We start from the raw sequence: 17,009 nt of genomic DNA on the forward strand, positions 1-17,009 counted from the left end.
ATATTGCTTAGGGTGAGACTGCAACCTGTGCTACGCGGGTTGTTGTCGAAAGGGCCAGTAGTGTAGGGTTTTGTTGGTTGGCGCAGCTAACTCCGAACCTCGTTCAAGACCCCCTAAGCCAACAAATGGTTTTGTTGTTGGGATCAAGATCTAGTTGAAAGAGATGTTTGATGTTGCATCATTGGAATCTGACCAAGAAAGAAATTGAAAAGTGGTAGGATCGGAAGATTCACAAGTTCGGGACGCAAGAAAATAGGAATCCGCACCTGTCGAAGGAAGAGTGACTGAACAGGTATCTGTATACGAAGATACATGAGATATTCTTCTACACCTTCCCCATTGAGCTATATGAATGATTGGCTAAATTGACAAACATCCAAGGAAGGTGGAAGCTCGATAATCCTATAGTGTGGACTCCAGAATTAGTGAGACGATTATAAGCCTCTGAAAGCAAGATCGTGTGGGCTGTCGAGCACTGGCTCGATCGAATTATAGGAGGATTTGTTACAGAATTTGTAGTTGATACCTCAGTCAGCTATAGCAAAGCGAAGCAAAGATTTTCCAAAGGACCGCGAGGTAAGTATTTAAGATCATTGAATACTTGGATTAAAATGTTGTTGTGTTAAAAAGTGGTGATGCCATTACCTTGATGTTCGGAGCTACACGAAGTGGACGACTCTTTAGAAATCACAAAGGATCGGGACCGGAGTATAGTCCATTAATTGGAGCTCCTTCAATTGACAATGAAGGGGCAGGACAGACTATGCCACAAAGCATGGTTCAACTAATCACTCAAGGGATTCCTTGAATAAATCATCCTTCCACTTCACCTCCACCTCCACCTCCACCACATACACCTTCACCCACATCTCCACCTCCATCACCTCCATTCAACATGGTGAATGCGATGAAAATTTCGATCTTTAAAGTCATAAGGAGTGAAGATGCAGAGTAGTTCTAGTTTGTTGTGAATGTTGTATGGACAATGCAATAGGTTACTGATGACAATATAAATAAGGCACAATTGGTTGCCGCTTTGCAGGATCGCGCTCTAACCTGGTATATTAAGTATTTCTCTGATAATCCTCTTGCAATGTTAGTGGAGACTAAGGTAGATTTAAACAAAGAGTTTAGTAAGCCTAAGTCTGATTCATAGTCAGTAATTAGATTTAAAGAAATCATGATGAGGGTCGATGAGACGCCCTGGGAATTTGATCAGAGGTTGAAGTGTCAGATCAGAGAAGCTAACATGTAGATCACAGATAGACAGCATTGCAATTGGTTTATCGTGTCGCTTTTGCCCCATTTGAGAATTTCTCTGTCACAACAGAAGATAGAAACACAGGTAGAAGCCTTGGAAATCGTGATGAGGCTGCACACATCTTCTATTCATGATACGAACCTAAGGGTACAATAGATCCATCCACAGTTAGCAAGCCTACACCTAGAGTTACAAAGTTTGAAGAAAGACAAGGAGACTAAACCAGAAGTGCGTGCGGAAGTCTGGTGTTCGAAGTGCATGGGCCAAGGGGACGATAAATATCACTGTCTCGTGTACAAAAATTATATTACAGGAGGGGGGCCAAGTCCCCTAAATGGAGAAGCCCTAGAAGGGCCGAGCATGGGGGCTACACTACGGTGTGCTATTTTTCAAGTTGCTGGACAACATGCGACGGATAATTGCCATTTACTTCAAAAGTTCATCTAGAAACCCCAACAGTTGTTCTATAACTTATGCAAATCTATGGGCCACGATGAGTTCCACTATCGAAGGTATGAGATGATGATGGAAAGGATGCCTACCTGCCAGATGCAAGCAGACATGTGGCCTCCAGATCAGGGCGCCAGAGGAGCATGTGGAGGATATCAAGGTCAAGGATGGGGCCATGGAGGAGGAGGACCTAGTAGAGGTCGTGGCCAGATTATCTGCTACAATTGTGGATAGCCAGGGAACTATGTGTGAGAGTGCCATAATCCTACGCACCTGTCATGTCAATATTGTAGACAGTTTGACCATACTATAGAATAATACCTGGTGGTGATAGCTAAAATGCAAGAGAAGAAAGAATAGTTGTAGCAACCTCCGAAGAATATATAGATTCTTAGGGCTAAGCCCCACGAAGAAGATAAAAACTTTAACATTGTGCTAAGAAGTGGACTGACGACTAACACTGACAAGGGTAAACAAATTGAAGAAGAAGGATGGGTCCACAAAGTGCCAGAAAAAGAAGTCGGATTTGACTTGAATCACGTTAAGGAAACATTTATGGAAGCTAAGAAGAGCTTCGTTGAGGCTTCCACCTCAAGAAGCCAAGATAAGGTGCAAGAAATCAACGCACCTGTAGAGGTTGAAGCCTCTATACTCACTATGTTTTTGGAGACCTGCATGAAACTACTACGCCATAGCAAGACTGTGGAGGGCCTGTAGGAATTAATAAATAAATGTGCTAGCAAAGAGAAGCCCCTGATGGACACTACATAGTCAGAAAGATTGGAAAAAATAAGACACGAATAGGGTGCGAGATGAGGCTCACTGTTCAGATAGGTGATTATGAGATGGACTGGGTCATTTTGGATTTGGGGTCCGATGTGAATGTATTACCGAAACAAACCTGGGAAATGATGGGGAGACTTGTGCTGCAGTGGTTTCCAATTCAACTCAGAATGGCAAACCAATAGAAAATTATCCCCATGGGAAAATTATATGGCGTAACAGTTTATATTGAAGATGCGAGCGCGGTAGCAGACTTTGAAGGTATAGAAATTGTTGATGGCAGTAATCCCTACCTCTCGCTCCTAGGAATTGACTGGGCTATTGATATGAATGGGGTCATGAATTTGAAGAAGAGTAAAATGTCATTTGAAAGGAAGACACTTCAGGTTATAGTACCATTGGACCCTACAGAAGGGGCGCGATATACTGAACCAGTATGCAATTATGAATAAAGTGATGATGAACTGGATCAAATATACAAACTAACAACATGAGATTAGGGTTGGATCAATCTGATGACAGATGGGAGGATTGCTTCGATCCTGGAGATTTCTTGCGCCTCTGATTCAGACGAGGAGTTGGAGGATTGGCATAATCGCTTACATGAAGTGTCTACCTTGTGATGCAATATGATGACAAAGTTGATGTGTTTTGTTTCGTCGGAGGTAAGGAAATTACCCTATTATGATGGTTTAACTGATGTAGATATGTTTTTGGATGAATTTGAGTGTGAATTCCCTGAGGATCATCGCTTCCAAGTATTAGAACTAGCACTGCGTGCTACGTGTGCATGATGGTGGGATACGAATGAGGATATTTTTGCTACATGGTGAGATTACAAAAGAATGATGAAGCTACGGTTAGGTGTGATAACACCAGAATGACAGCGAAATATAATGGAAGGGATGATCTGCATGATCACCTAGCGAAATGGACTAAAGCATGGGGAACAAAACCTCAGCCAAAGTGGCTACACATATTTTTCCATACCTTGGATTCCATTCCCATGAACTGGTATCTGGAAATGGAGCTCCGCCATGGAACTGCAGAATGGGACATATTGAAGGAAGGGTTCTTATTAACCTTCAACTTTGAATATGGCTTCGCAACCATCGATGAAATGCTGCAAGAAATTAAGGCGGTTATCTTTATAACACCAACGGAACCTATGGAATGGACCCAACCAGCCTAGAGCACCTAGTTGCACCATGTGTTGGAATGCAATAATGTGACCGTTGAAGGTGAAGATGAAGATCCTAGAAACATTAATATTCTAGAGGAAGAAGGGCACCGTGAAGTCGAGGGCCCATAAATAGAAAACCTGGACATCTCCGTGCCTTTGAAGACAAAGCAAGTAAACATTGGAATTGAAGAAGAACTGAAGTTCACAAAAATTGGGGACTATTGGGATGATGCTATAGTGGATAAAATTACTTAGTTACTCTGCGAATACCAGGATCTCTTCCCTACTAAGTTTTCAGATTTGAAGGGCATAGTTGGCGATTTGGGCATTATGAAGATCACTCTGAAGCCGGACGTGAAGCCTATTAAACAAAGGTCATATCGCCTTAATCCTAAATACAAGGAAAAGGTTCGCTAAGAGCTGGATAAAATACTGGAGGCAGGTATCATAGAACCTATTGAAGAATCTCACCGGGTGAGCCTGATTGTGGTTGAGGAGAAGAAACAAAATGGTGAAATAAGGATTTGTGTAGATCTTTTGAAGCTTAATGATGTGTGTGTTCATGACCCATTCCCCATGCCATTTACATATGAAGTATTAGACAATGTTGGAGGGCAGGAGGCCTATTCCTTTACTTTCGGGTTTTCTGGGTATCATCAGATTAAGATCGCGCCAGAGGATAGGAGAAAAATGACCTTCACAATGGAGTGGGGTTGTTTTCAATACAACGTGATGCCGTTTGGGCCTTAAGAATGCACCTGCGATATTTTCCTACGTAGTTATAACAATGTTCAAAGAGTTCATTCATAAGTTCCTGGAAGTGTACTTTGATGACTGGACAATGTTTGGATTAGTGAAGTGCCATGTAGCAAGTCTACGCTTGATGTTGGATACATGTCGCAGATACCGAATCGTGCTGAATTTGAAAAAATGCATATTTTGTGTTCCCTTTGGGATCTTGTTGGGTCATGTGGTTTTCAAGCAAGGATTGATGGTGGGCCCTTCAAAGATTGTGGTAATTGTGAATTTGGAAGCCCCTAGGAACGTCAAGAAGCTGCGTGCGAAGATAGGACATACGGGATACTATAGAAAAATTATCAAAGCTTATGCTCAAATTACTGTGCCCATGGAAAAACTACTGAAAAAGGACGCAACATTCTGTTGGGACAAAGAATGTCAGTGCATCTTAGATGTGTTGAAATAAAAGATGGTCACTGCGCCGATCTTGGTATTCCCTGATTGTCAAAAGGAGTTTCATGTACATTTGGATGCCTCTTGCATTGCATTGGGTGCAGTGCTAACACATGGCGGTGAAGGAGAAATGGACCATCCTATAGCCTTCACAAGTAGGAATTAATAGAAGGCCGAGAAAAATTATTCGGCGACTAAGCCCGAAGGATTGGCTATGGTATACGCACTATAAAAATTTAGGCATTATCTATTAGGAGGGCATTTTAAGATGTACAAAGATCACTCTGCCTTCAAATACTTGGTCAACAAGCTTGTGTTGGGGGGAAATATCTGTAGATGGTTGCTACTACTTCAGGAGTATGAATTTGAAGCCATTGTGAAGCCGGGGAGGATAAAAGCAGGACCTGACCAGTTGTCACGGATTTTTTAGGTAGCTTGCACCATTCAAAATTTGGCTCCGACTCCTTTTATTATGTAAGCTAGGAACGACCAATCCTACGAGTTTAAAGGGTCAAGAATCTACAAACTAATAAAATAAATGGTCGTTTTTCACTTTCATGCAAAAAGGTTTGCATGCCCTTAGGTATAGTGAAGTAGAGTTTCCAGGTTACCCTTCAATTTGCAAACAAAAAATTTGTTCTGTCGGGAAAGGCATACCTTCTGACGGAGGTATCTTATTCCGATCTAATCCCATTTTCCTAAACGGACAGGTGTGTCAGACTAGTCATATATCCTCCGCGGAAACCCACCCTATACCTAAAGTTTTCCTGCCAAACCAGACCAGGGTGCATGCCCCCTGGGTTTTAGTCACAACCACCGAATCACTCGTGCTCGTCAGGTGGACGGACTGGAGATTGATGAGACATTCCTTGCACAAAAATACCTGTTAGGGATGAAATTTTACTATTAGCTATGTGTGAACCGGGGAATGAAAGCTGGTCTACGAGCTGGACCACTCTGCCTTCATGCAGAAAACACATCACTCGAAAGAGTGAGGAAATAATAGCTCCCATGCTATAAATGTAGTCATGCCAAAGGAGTAGATTGTAATCTAAAGGTCCTTGGACTACCATTACGTTCAGATAAACGGTTTTCCTTCTCAAAGTTATAGGCAAATTTGGAAGGATCCCTAACGGTCAACTGGTTCCTTTGTCGAAGCCTGTCAGATTTCGCATCTCAAGAAAAAGCGATGGCGAACCAAGCGCTTTCCAAGCAGTTGAGGAAAGGATACTCACAGAAGCCCCTTCATCTATGATGGTACCAACCATGACCATTCTATAAGTTTGCACTATGATTCGGAATGGTACATTAGATGGTAGACGGGGTCTGCCTAGTAGATTCCAATCGAAGGAGACGACTAGGTTGCTTGGAGGTGGGACCGAATAAACGGCCGGATACATCTCTGAAGAACTTCCTTCTTGCGGTAAAGGAATGGGTAAATTTCCCCCATGTTCATCGAAGTTTGTGTTTACGAAAAGAATTTGAATGGTGTCGTTCTCATTCTCTTTGGTGACTGTATCATCTGAAGGTAAATCCTTTAAAGACAAGATGGGGTCAACTGCCATCTCGCCCTGTTGACTTTGGTCCAATGTGGAATCAGAGGGTTTATCTTCAATTATAGGTGCTTCGACCGACAACAAAGGTGTGTCAGTCATATTTTCAACTAGCAATGGACTCGGCAAGAGTTTCTTGTATCCAGGAGGAAGTCGTTGTGGTGATGTAGGACGGTTATCCAAGACTCTTTTAGCTTCATCCAGGAAGGGACAACAGTGGAGGGCATGATCGCCTTAACACAGTCTGCAAGGAAATTTAGATATTCCTGTCTGTCCGGTGACTTCGTTTTCACTAGTTGACAGTGTACTCTCAACATGATCGTCAGAGGTCGACAACACCAAATTGTGCAAGCGGGGAGACCAGTCCCTTAAGATCCGTGGGATGCAAGGACAATATCGATGATAGTGGTCCCCTTTGCAGATGACACATGGAGATTTAGGTTTGGATGGTGCAGTGTGTGGATTTTCGCTAGACGATGTACGGTTGCCCCTTTTTGCCACCGCCTCCTTCTTCTTCTTCTCCTTCCCTTTCTTCTTCTCAATTACTTGGTTTTTAGTTTTACTAGCTCCACCAAGCGAAGAGGGAGAAGGAGAGGGAGAAACAAACGAAGTAGAAGGTTGGGGGGTAACTCTAGTATCATCTAGTTGCTGATTTGATTGCTCAGGAATCACGGTGCTTTGAACGACAGAGGTCGAGAAAAGCCATACTGGTAGGCCAATTTTCAATCCTGGAAGGGACAATGTGGCCATATGAGGTGCACCAACATCTCCCCAAGAGGAGAAAGGACTAGGATTTCCCCCAAGGGGAAATCCTTGATTGGTGGACTCCATTTTCTCAACCTAAGATCAACGAGGGAACAGTGACGTTATTCCGTTTAAAATAAATTTTAGACGCTTTGACACAACTTGCTTTTTGAATTTTTAAGAGTCAAGAAAAAGCTAAAGATGACTCTAAACACCTTCGATTTTTAATGAGCCTGAAGTGACAAGTGCTCAGATGGACCTTTTCCTTTAAGGAGTCTGAAAAGGAAAGAAATAGACTACTCTAGAAATCTAGACAGAGGGATTACCAAACCAATCGCAAAACTGGAGAATACTTTTTACGGTAAGGTAGTCAATCTTCCCGAATGTTGTGTTTAGTGCATTGCGATCGATAGGGTGGCAGACACGGCTTCCTAAGGATAAAGGATATAGCCTATTGTGGTCTCCCAATATATACTCGACGGTACGTGGGAGCACAAGTCCATACTGGCACTTGTCGTCTCAAAGAGGAGGAATCACCCAACCTACGATCAAAGCTACAGTTACCAGGCTTTACGATGCCAAAATACATCTCTAGCCTATATTTCTAGATGTTGTGCGTTAGGTTCCAAAGCGTTTTTATGTTCATTGAATTTATTTTACAGTTGATCTTTCTTAAGAAGTTTGCCTTTAAGGTTCACCGTGTGATGTAGATATATAACTCCTAAATATGCAATCTAAGATGATAAACAGTCATTTACTCTTCTTTTTGAAATCAAAATCCTAGCTACTAAGGAAAGAGAAGCGAAATCCTTTCAACATAGAGCAGAGAGCACACACTAGATGCACTATCCTAAATCAAAATCAACAAGTAGTCTAAATGCAAATGCACATGCATTTATTTGTTTTCCGCTTTCTTAATGTGTGAATGACAAAACGAATGCTAAATACAAATCTGAATTATTTCTTCTTTCAAAGCAACAGTACTAATGATTTTCTTTTCAAAAAAAACGAACGGAAGACAAGACGACACTTTGCGATTTTGAATTGAAAACTGCTTTCGACACTTGAAATACTATTAATTCAAATCAAATACAAGAGTAACAGTGTAATCGACTATCAAAAAGAGAAGGATTCTTTTCTTTGACTGAAAATGACACTTGCGACACTTTCAAATCAAAAGACAACAGTTCGATTAAGTTACTATTTTGTAAAGGAGAACTGTAAATGGCGAAAAATACATAAAAACATTCACAATTCTTTGTATATTGGAGGCTGAATAATGCAAAGTAAGGGGGTTTCAATAATGGTATACTGATCACAGACAACAAAACTCCTTAACAAAGCTAAAGACAGTGAAGAAAAAACCAAAATCTGGAGGCAGAAACAATCTTACTTGATCATCGCACCTATAACACAGGGAAATAGGGATGCATCCCACCTACTGCACATGGGAGGTGCGATGCATCCACTCTGCCAAAAGGAGACAGTGCGATGGTCCAGGGACGAGACTTTAACTTGGTTTTTGGTCACATTTTGCAGCTTAGTTCAAGGATTTAGGCCGAGCTAATGATAGTCAGTAAATACAAAGTATAGGGGCTGATCTAATGAGGTTACTTGAGCTACTTCTAGGGCACTTAGGATGTTTGCAAGTCAGTTGTTCAGTTCATAAACAAACCCGGAGATTGACTGAAGCAGCGTTGATCTACTTTCCACTTGCATAGCAAATTCAGTTCGAAGGCTAGCTGGCTTAACTTCAGGCTCCGTCTGCAGTTTATGAAGCAAAAAAATAGAGACAAGCAATCAAACTATTCTCTTCCCTAGTAGAGTCGCCATTTTTTTATCGCAAAAACTAGTGTCTATTTAGAACTGCTAGTCCCACTAAGACGGGTAGCTATCTTAGAAACAAACAAACTAAAGTCACTTGTGTTTTCCTTTACGAGAGATAGATGAGAAAGAAGCAGAGGATACCAACCTCAGTCTTTCGCTTGGCTCCTTGCTTGTTTCCTTTCCCCTTTGACAGAATCTCACCACTCCTTCCTTACTTGTCCCACTTCAAAGAGCACCTATAGAGTCAAAGCAGCATAATACCATCAAAGCATAGAGATCTATCACTGTAAACAATATAGGATTAGATATATATTGACCATACAAATGCATATATCAACACAATATTCAGAGATACACAAGAATATGGAGGAAAACTCAAATAGCTTTATTGATAGAAGTAGTAGAAGAGAGGATTATAACCACTTAGTCTGACCTAGCGCCATCCTCCCAGTATGAAAGCCCTCTTCACCTCATACAAAGCAAGATCACCCAACAATGTATTCAAAGAGAAACCAATAGCACTTCCTTGCAAATTACAAAATTCCAACCTCTGGATCTCTGGGATGAGGTATCCATATATAGATGTTTGCAGGGGGGTGAGTTAGCTTCTGGGATTTTCATTAGTGTCATCTCTCTGATAGTTCTTGGTTCCACTTGGAGATTTCATGATCTCTTACTCATCCTTGGGTGAATTCAAAGAGGCAAGTGTCAAATGAGCACCTTCTAGAAGATTCTCAGGGTCTCCACCTAGCAAATTGCTTGTGCCATTTGTCTGCTCTCACTCATCGCACCCTACAGAAGGGCTTTCCAGTATGCATCGCACTTTTTACATGTGGCAGGTGAGATGCATCACACCCTTAGCACTGGGCAGTCTGTATGGTCCTGCTTTGACCAGTTCTAAGTAATTTTTCATGGAGAACTTCTAGGAGATGATGTAATCAGCTGACCTTGCTCCTTTAGGGTATGAAACAACACTTTTAGGGACTTAGAAGCCCTTGGTTTATGGACATATATGATTGGGGTTGCAGTGCCCAAATATGTCTATAACATGGTCACTCAGCAAAAATGCACATTTTCTGAGAGGAAGACAGAGCCTTCCCTCTCAGGATTGTGCAGTGTTGTCTGGATGAGGCAGAGTTCGGGCCAAGGCTGCCCAGACTTGCCGATGGGAAACTGAAACAAAATGTGAATGTGAATGCATGGCAATATTAAGTGTAAGCAGCAGTGAATGATCGTGCATGCAAACAGTGAATGAAAGATTCAGAAAGTGGAACAACATGCATGTGGGTGAAGCAAGTTGCCGAATCAGTGATTATTCATGCAAAACAGTTTCATGCATGTGATGGCAGTGAGATGCTAATGAAAACTGAAACGGTGCTAGTACAAGCTATTATGCACGTAAACAATAGCAAGCATTCACAAAAATCAAGCAAACAACACTCACACAAGCGAAAACACAAAAAGCGACAGAAATGCAACAAAATACAATTTAAGACGACTTACCCGCGAATAGTTGGGTTGGATGTGTCAAAGACTCCTGGATGTGTTGTGGGATGTCAGAGCTCCAAGATCGATGTGAATAAATGAGCTCTGATGCGTCAAATAAATAAGTATGAGGCTCATGACGCACATGCCACAAATCTAGGAAAAAGCAACACTTGGAGGAAAGATTCTAAAATGATCTTTGCATGTAACTTCCAGCTACTAAAGATAGCTCCCTAAAATCTAGGGATGTTTTTTTCATGTTGCTTTTTCTATTCCGGGAAAAAGCAGCCCATGCATGCAAGTCAATCTTTCTCGGTCCCAGATGGAACCGGTCAACTCAATGGCACATGCAACAACCTGCTCAGCTGAGGGGAAAATTTGTGCATTTCTAGGAGAGAGTTGGGCTTACTGGCTAGAAGGATTGCACAATTTCTGGGTTGAGCAGCTGACTGCTGCCCAGAATTGCACAATTCCTGGGTTGAGCAATCCTGTTGGGAGGAATTGTGCAATTTTTCCAATGAAGGGTGACAGGCAGATTTGCACAATTCTGGAGCCCAGCAGGCTGCTAGATAGAATTGTGCAATTTCTGGAGGGAAAGCTAATTCCCCTCCAGAATTGTGCAATTTCTTGAGGGATCTGTTTAGCCTGCAGCTGGACCAAGTTCGGAGAAATAGCCTGTGGGCGGAGTGCATCAGGCCATGTTGCACAGGCCGACAATCTGCTAAAAGATCATTGAAGCTTGTGTACTTGATAAGGTAAGACATGTTGCTGAGGATGGTTGGTAGGGATGCTCCAAAACGAAGTTAGGAAAAATTATGGAGGGTAGTTGTAGCCGCTACAACAACAGGGATGTGAAGTTCACTTCCAAGTTTTGAAAGGAGTTATTTGCAGGTTTGGGCACAGAGTTGGCCTTCAACACAACTTATCATCCACAGACAGATGGATAGATAGAGAGTGTCAATAGGATATTGGAGGACATGTTGAGGATGTATGTGATGCATCAGCAATGGAAGTGGGAAGAGTATCTGCCTTTGGTAGATTTCGCATACAATAACAATTATGAGGTGTCACTGCGGATGAGTCCTTTTGAAGCATTGTATGGGTTGAGTTGTAACACTGCTATCAGTTGGAGTGATCTGGTTAACAGGTTCTTGATTGGACCAGATATGTTGGCGGACATGGAACAAGAAATGTAGGTGATCAAGAAGAATCTAAAGGCAACACAAGATAAGCAGAATCTTTATGCATATAGGAACAGGTTGTTCAAGGAGTTTCAGGTTAGGGAACATGTGTACTTGTGCATCAAACCAAAGAAGAGCTCCTTACAGATTGGATCTTGTGCCAAGCTGGCACCACGATTTTGTGGACCCTTCAATATCATTGAGAGGATTGGGCCAGTAGCATATCGACTTGCACTACCCCCGACAGTGGAAGACCATGATGTTTTCCATGTATCATTGCTTAAGAAGTATGTTAAAGATGTTGATCATGTGATTGACTGGTTTGTATTGCAGGTGGAACCAAATGGAGAATTCGAGTTAGAGCGTTAGTGTATATTACAAAAAAAGGTGCTCATGCTCCAGAACCGAGCAATCAAGCAAGCTAAGGTGCAGTGGAAGAACTTTGGGCCCAATGAAGCTACATGGGACATGGCGGATCAAATGCAGGTTATGTATCCTTCCTTGTTTGTCTGTTGAGGCAAAGCAGTTTTGGCTTGGTGTTTTCATGTGATTTTGGTATATGTTGTGGTATATGCTTTGGTATATGTTTTGATGATGTTGGTTTATGTGCATATGTATATGGATGTAAATACCTCCACGAGGTATGTTATAAGATCCACTATGCGGTATGTTGTTATGATGTCATGTTATTATGTTGTTATGTTGGTTTGTTTACCGGCAAGGTGATCATTGTAAATACTGCATCGAGCTAAGTTATAAAGCTCCATCGGCGGTATATATTTTTCTTGCAGCAGTCTTGTGGTTATAGGTGTTGTTGAACATCGAGGACGGTGTTCCCCCAAGGGGGAGGGTTCTGTAACAGCTGTTACACAAAAATATCGTCACCATGATTATTTGCAGTCAGTATGGGTCTATCACCACTTGTACTGTCCTCCTAAGCAAGTCTCAGACCTCAGCTCTTCAAATCAAGCTTTGAAAATGAGAGAAAGACATTAAAAATCAATGTAACTCTGGTTCCGCACTTTCTCTCACTGTCACCTGCGGTCCCGCACCTTCTGTGTACAAAAACTGCGGACCTGCTCGCTCTGTCCCTAACGGTGTAGGTGCAGACCCCTATGAAAGTCAAAAGGCGCAAGTTTTATCTTAAAAAAATCACTTTGGGTTAATTCTAGAGGTTTCTAGAAGGAATTTTGACGTGGATTGTTCGCTCTGAGGTGGTTCATGCATCCCAAAAGAGAAGGAGCTAATCCCTTGATGAGAGGAGCTATCCCTTTGAAAGAGGGCTTTATCCCTTTGAAGGAGGACCTAGTAACCTCCCTCCATTGCACTATAAATACAGACATTGGGCTGGTTGCTAGGGAGGTTATAAGCTGAACATTTTTTAGGGTAAATGCTGGTGAAATCAAGACTTCCTAGTTGAGCTTAAGAGGAGAGATCACATACCTTTTTGGCTTCATTGGGGAGTGAGTGAAACTTGTCGAAGTAGAGGAGACTTCTTGCTGGACCCTGGGAGGAGCTTGTACAATGTCAAGGCAAAGGTTGTAAAGTTCTTCTTCTTTTGAATTAATACAATCAAACTCATTTTTCTCAACAAATATCTCATGTTATTTGTTTCATGGACTCCTTGACTTTCATGTTAAATATGTTTTATGCAATTGGCTTTTCAGGTGCTATTTAATTTGTTTGCCTTGTTTGTGTTTGCATATTAGCGACAAAGGAGCTCATTTAGATCAAAGGAGCGAGGGCATCCACAAGCTTGCGTAGGACCTAAGGTAGGCCCTAAAAACACTTGTTTGCTATTGTTAATCAAAGCATATTTAGAGAAAGATAGTGTCTGGTTGGTTTGCTTGTCATTAGGTCTTCTTTAGATCCTAGGAAGGTCTATCTTGTCCACAAGATCGACTTATTCCGTGTGACAACAGCCCTGTTGAAAATTCCATGTAATAAAAGTAAATAAAGGCAAAATAATAACCACGGATGATGGGACACTTATTCCAAGCTTAATGTTGGGCAGAATCCTAGTGATGGGGATCACATGTGATTGGTTATGGCTAAGGAAATTGGCAAAGGCAATGGCTAAGGATTTGGAAAGGCAAAATGGCATTTTTGGAACAATTATTTATGAAAATAATGAAAATTAGGAGAAAAGGGAGGTGAAAGGTCACAGGTTGCATGTGAAGAGGAAATTGAAGGAAAGTAATGGAAAATGAATAAAATAGAAGCCTAATTCATAAAAAGGCTTCTGAGGATCAGTTGGTAACCTTTTGTCTGTTAAGTTTTGGAGCTCTCTCATTATTCTCTCTCTCTCTCATACTCTTGGAGAGTTAGAGTTTTCTTGGAGCACCCTTGTGGGTGTGGCATACTTGGTATTTTTGAGTAAGAAGGCAAAGGAAGAGCAGGAAAGTGCAAGAAGTCATCGAGATCAACAACTACATCAGATTTTCTTACAGGTACTGAGTTACATGTATGTTTCCTTCACTAGTTTTGGCATGCATGTGGTTTCCTGGTTGTGATCTGTCATTAGCATGGATGATTACCTAGATTAACAGTGGATTGCCTAGTCTTGTCATTTCCTAGATATCCATGGTGATTATTGGTTTACTTTCATTGGTTGTTTTTTTTTGGTTCTCATGTTTCCTTATATTGGGTTGAGTTATTAGTTCCTAGAAGCCCTAGTTGGACAAACACTCTGGAAGCCATGTAACAGCTTGGGTTGAGTTACTAGTCCTGGAGGCCTTGGTTGGAAAAATGATCTGGAAGCCCGGAAACAACTATGGGCTGAGTTATTAGTCCTGAAAGCCTTGGTTGGAACAAATGCTCTCAAATCCCTGGAAGGCTTCGATGGATACCAATCTGTTGATGGTTTTGTGATGTATGACCATGAGGTGGAATCATTGTTTGATGGGTTGAGGTGGATGGCCTCTAGAATCCATGGATGAGTTTTCATTCATGTGTTCTATGAGATCCCACATTCATGCTTGGAATATGGCACGGGGGTGAATGGCTGAAGAGATATTTGGCTCAACCATTCTACGGTTAGGTGGAACATGGAAGTCCCATCCCAGGTTTGGAATTTGCATCATTAATGAAAGGTTATTTATCCTTGTATTTCTATGATAATTTTGATGGATTATATGTGTTCTGTATGGTTGTACTTTCATGAGTATTTGTGCTGCTATTATGCTAGTTATATATATGTTTTATGAGAGAAACCATGTGTGGATCTCATCATGTTTTTACTTGTAAATGAATGATCATTGTATATATGACCTAATGGATGGAATGGAAGTTGATTTGATGAGGCATCAATGGTTCTTAGTGATTCTTAGCTATGTATGAGACCCCTATGCTCATAACTATTAATTACACTTATTGTTATAGACATTTTTGTGCCTTACAGCTCTAGGCATGAAATGTCCATAAACCAAGGGATCCTAAGTCCCTAAAAGTGTTGTTTCTACCCCTAGAGGAACAAGGTCAACCAATTACAACTTCTCCCAGAAGTTCTCCACCAGAAACTGCTCAGAATCAGTCAAATCAGGATCATTTCAGCTGCTCCACTAGCTACCTGCGTTGCATAGCACCCCAGTACACTAGCTAGGTGCGTTGCAATGCACCTAAATGCACTACCAGGGTGCACTTAGCGGGAAATGACAAATGGCAATGTCATTCCGCGAGGTGGACAGACAATGGAAGCTTCCAGAATCTTCCTCAATGACACTTGCCTCACTGAGTTCGACCAAGGATGAGTAAGAGGCTCTCAGTCTCCAAGTGGAAGAAAGAACTGACAGAGAGAGGCCACAAGTCAAATCATAAGCTGACTCATCCTCTCTGCATACATCTATATATGGATCCCTCATCCCAGAGATCCAGAGGCTGGAATTTGGTACATTGCAAAGAATTGCTGTTGGTTTTGAGATTGAGATTAGTGCATTGGGTGATTTATAATTTATTGGAGGTGAAGAAGGGATTCCTTTGCTGGGAGGTTGATGCTGGATCGGGACTCACTTGGTTGTATCTCCTCCTGGATCTTCTTGTTATATCAATAAAACTATTTGAGTTTCTCCTACATGCATGTGTATCAATGATGTTTTGTTATATTTGCATGTTTAGCTTAAATCTGATCCTAAGCTATTTATGAATGTAAATCTATGTCTTTGTGTAGTTTTCTTCTTCTGTGATCTTGCAGGAACTTGGTGAAGCTGGGCAAGTAAGGGAGCCGGTAGCTGGAAGCTGTCAAAGAGAAGAGAGATTGGATCAAAGGACTAGCGAAAGACACAGGTTGGTTCATCCTATTCCTCTTCGTTTACAATTCATAAAGAAGAATACGAAAGTAGTTTTCCTTGTTTGTTGCTAAGGCACTATCACACCTTAGTGGGATAGGGGCGTTCTGAGTAGACACTTTTCCCAACAACAAAATGGTGACTCCACTGGGGATCGTGTCTAGTTAGTTTATTTGTGTTTCTCTTGTTGTTTGTTTCATAAACACAGAAGTAGCAATCGAACTGCATTTGCCATTATCAAATGCAAAGTAGCTGCTACTTCAATCCACTCACTGGATTTGTTTATGATTTGAACAGTTGATTCACAAATGATCTGATTACCCTTTGTGATAGCTCTTAGTCCTCCTTTAAATCATCCCTCTGATTGTACCTTACTGATTGCTTTTACTTGGCTAAAAACCATAGATTAAACTGCAAACCGTGACCCAGAACCCGGATAGAAGTCTCGTTTCTGCCCCAGCACAGGCTCTGTGAAAAGGTTCTGCATTTCAACGCAGGTCCCGAGAGGGCTACCTGCGCTGCAATTCAGTTTCTCTGTGCAACAGGTGCGTTGATCAGCCTTTGCCCTGTGCAGCTGAGGTTCTTTGCTTCATTTTGTCCAGTTTTGTCTCTGATTTTTGCAGCCTGTGATCAGTGTGTGTACTTGTCTGAAAACCCCTTTTCTTTGCCTTAATTCCGCCTCCTTTTTACAAAAAGACTGTAGATGTTCTTTGTGTGTTTGTTACATCATTTACAGTTTTCCATTGAAAGAGTAGAATAGTCATACTGTCGTCCTTGGATTTAGATCTGTCATAAGTGTCAATTTTGATCTTAGGAGAAAATTTGTTTGCTGTTGACAGTTGATTATACTTTTACTTTTAACTTTGGTTTGAATTTGTCACTTTCTAGTGTCGAAACGAGTGTGTATTTCAAAATCATAAAGTGTCGTAATCTTCTCTACCTTTTGATTTCGAAAAGAAGCTTGTTTGTGTTTTTCACTTGAAAGCAAATTCAAATTTGTACATCAACTTTCTTTTTAGGCATCAATATTAAGAAAGTGAAAACAAATACATGCATATGTGCATTTGC

This window comes from Pinus tabuliformis, chromosome 6 (assembly GCF_031772625.1).
Source record: "Pinus tabuliformis cultivar Carrire ecotype Pingquan chromosome 6, CPIR1, whole genome shotgun sequence".
Taxonomy (NCBI): Eukaryota; Viridiplantae; Streptophyta; class Pinopsida; order Pinales; family Pinaceae; genus Pinus; species Pinus tabuliformis.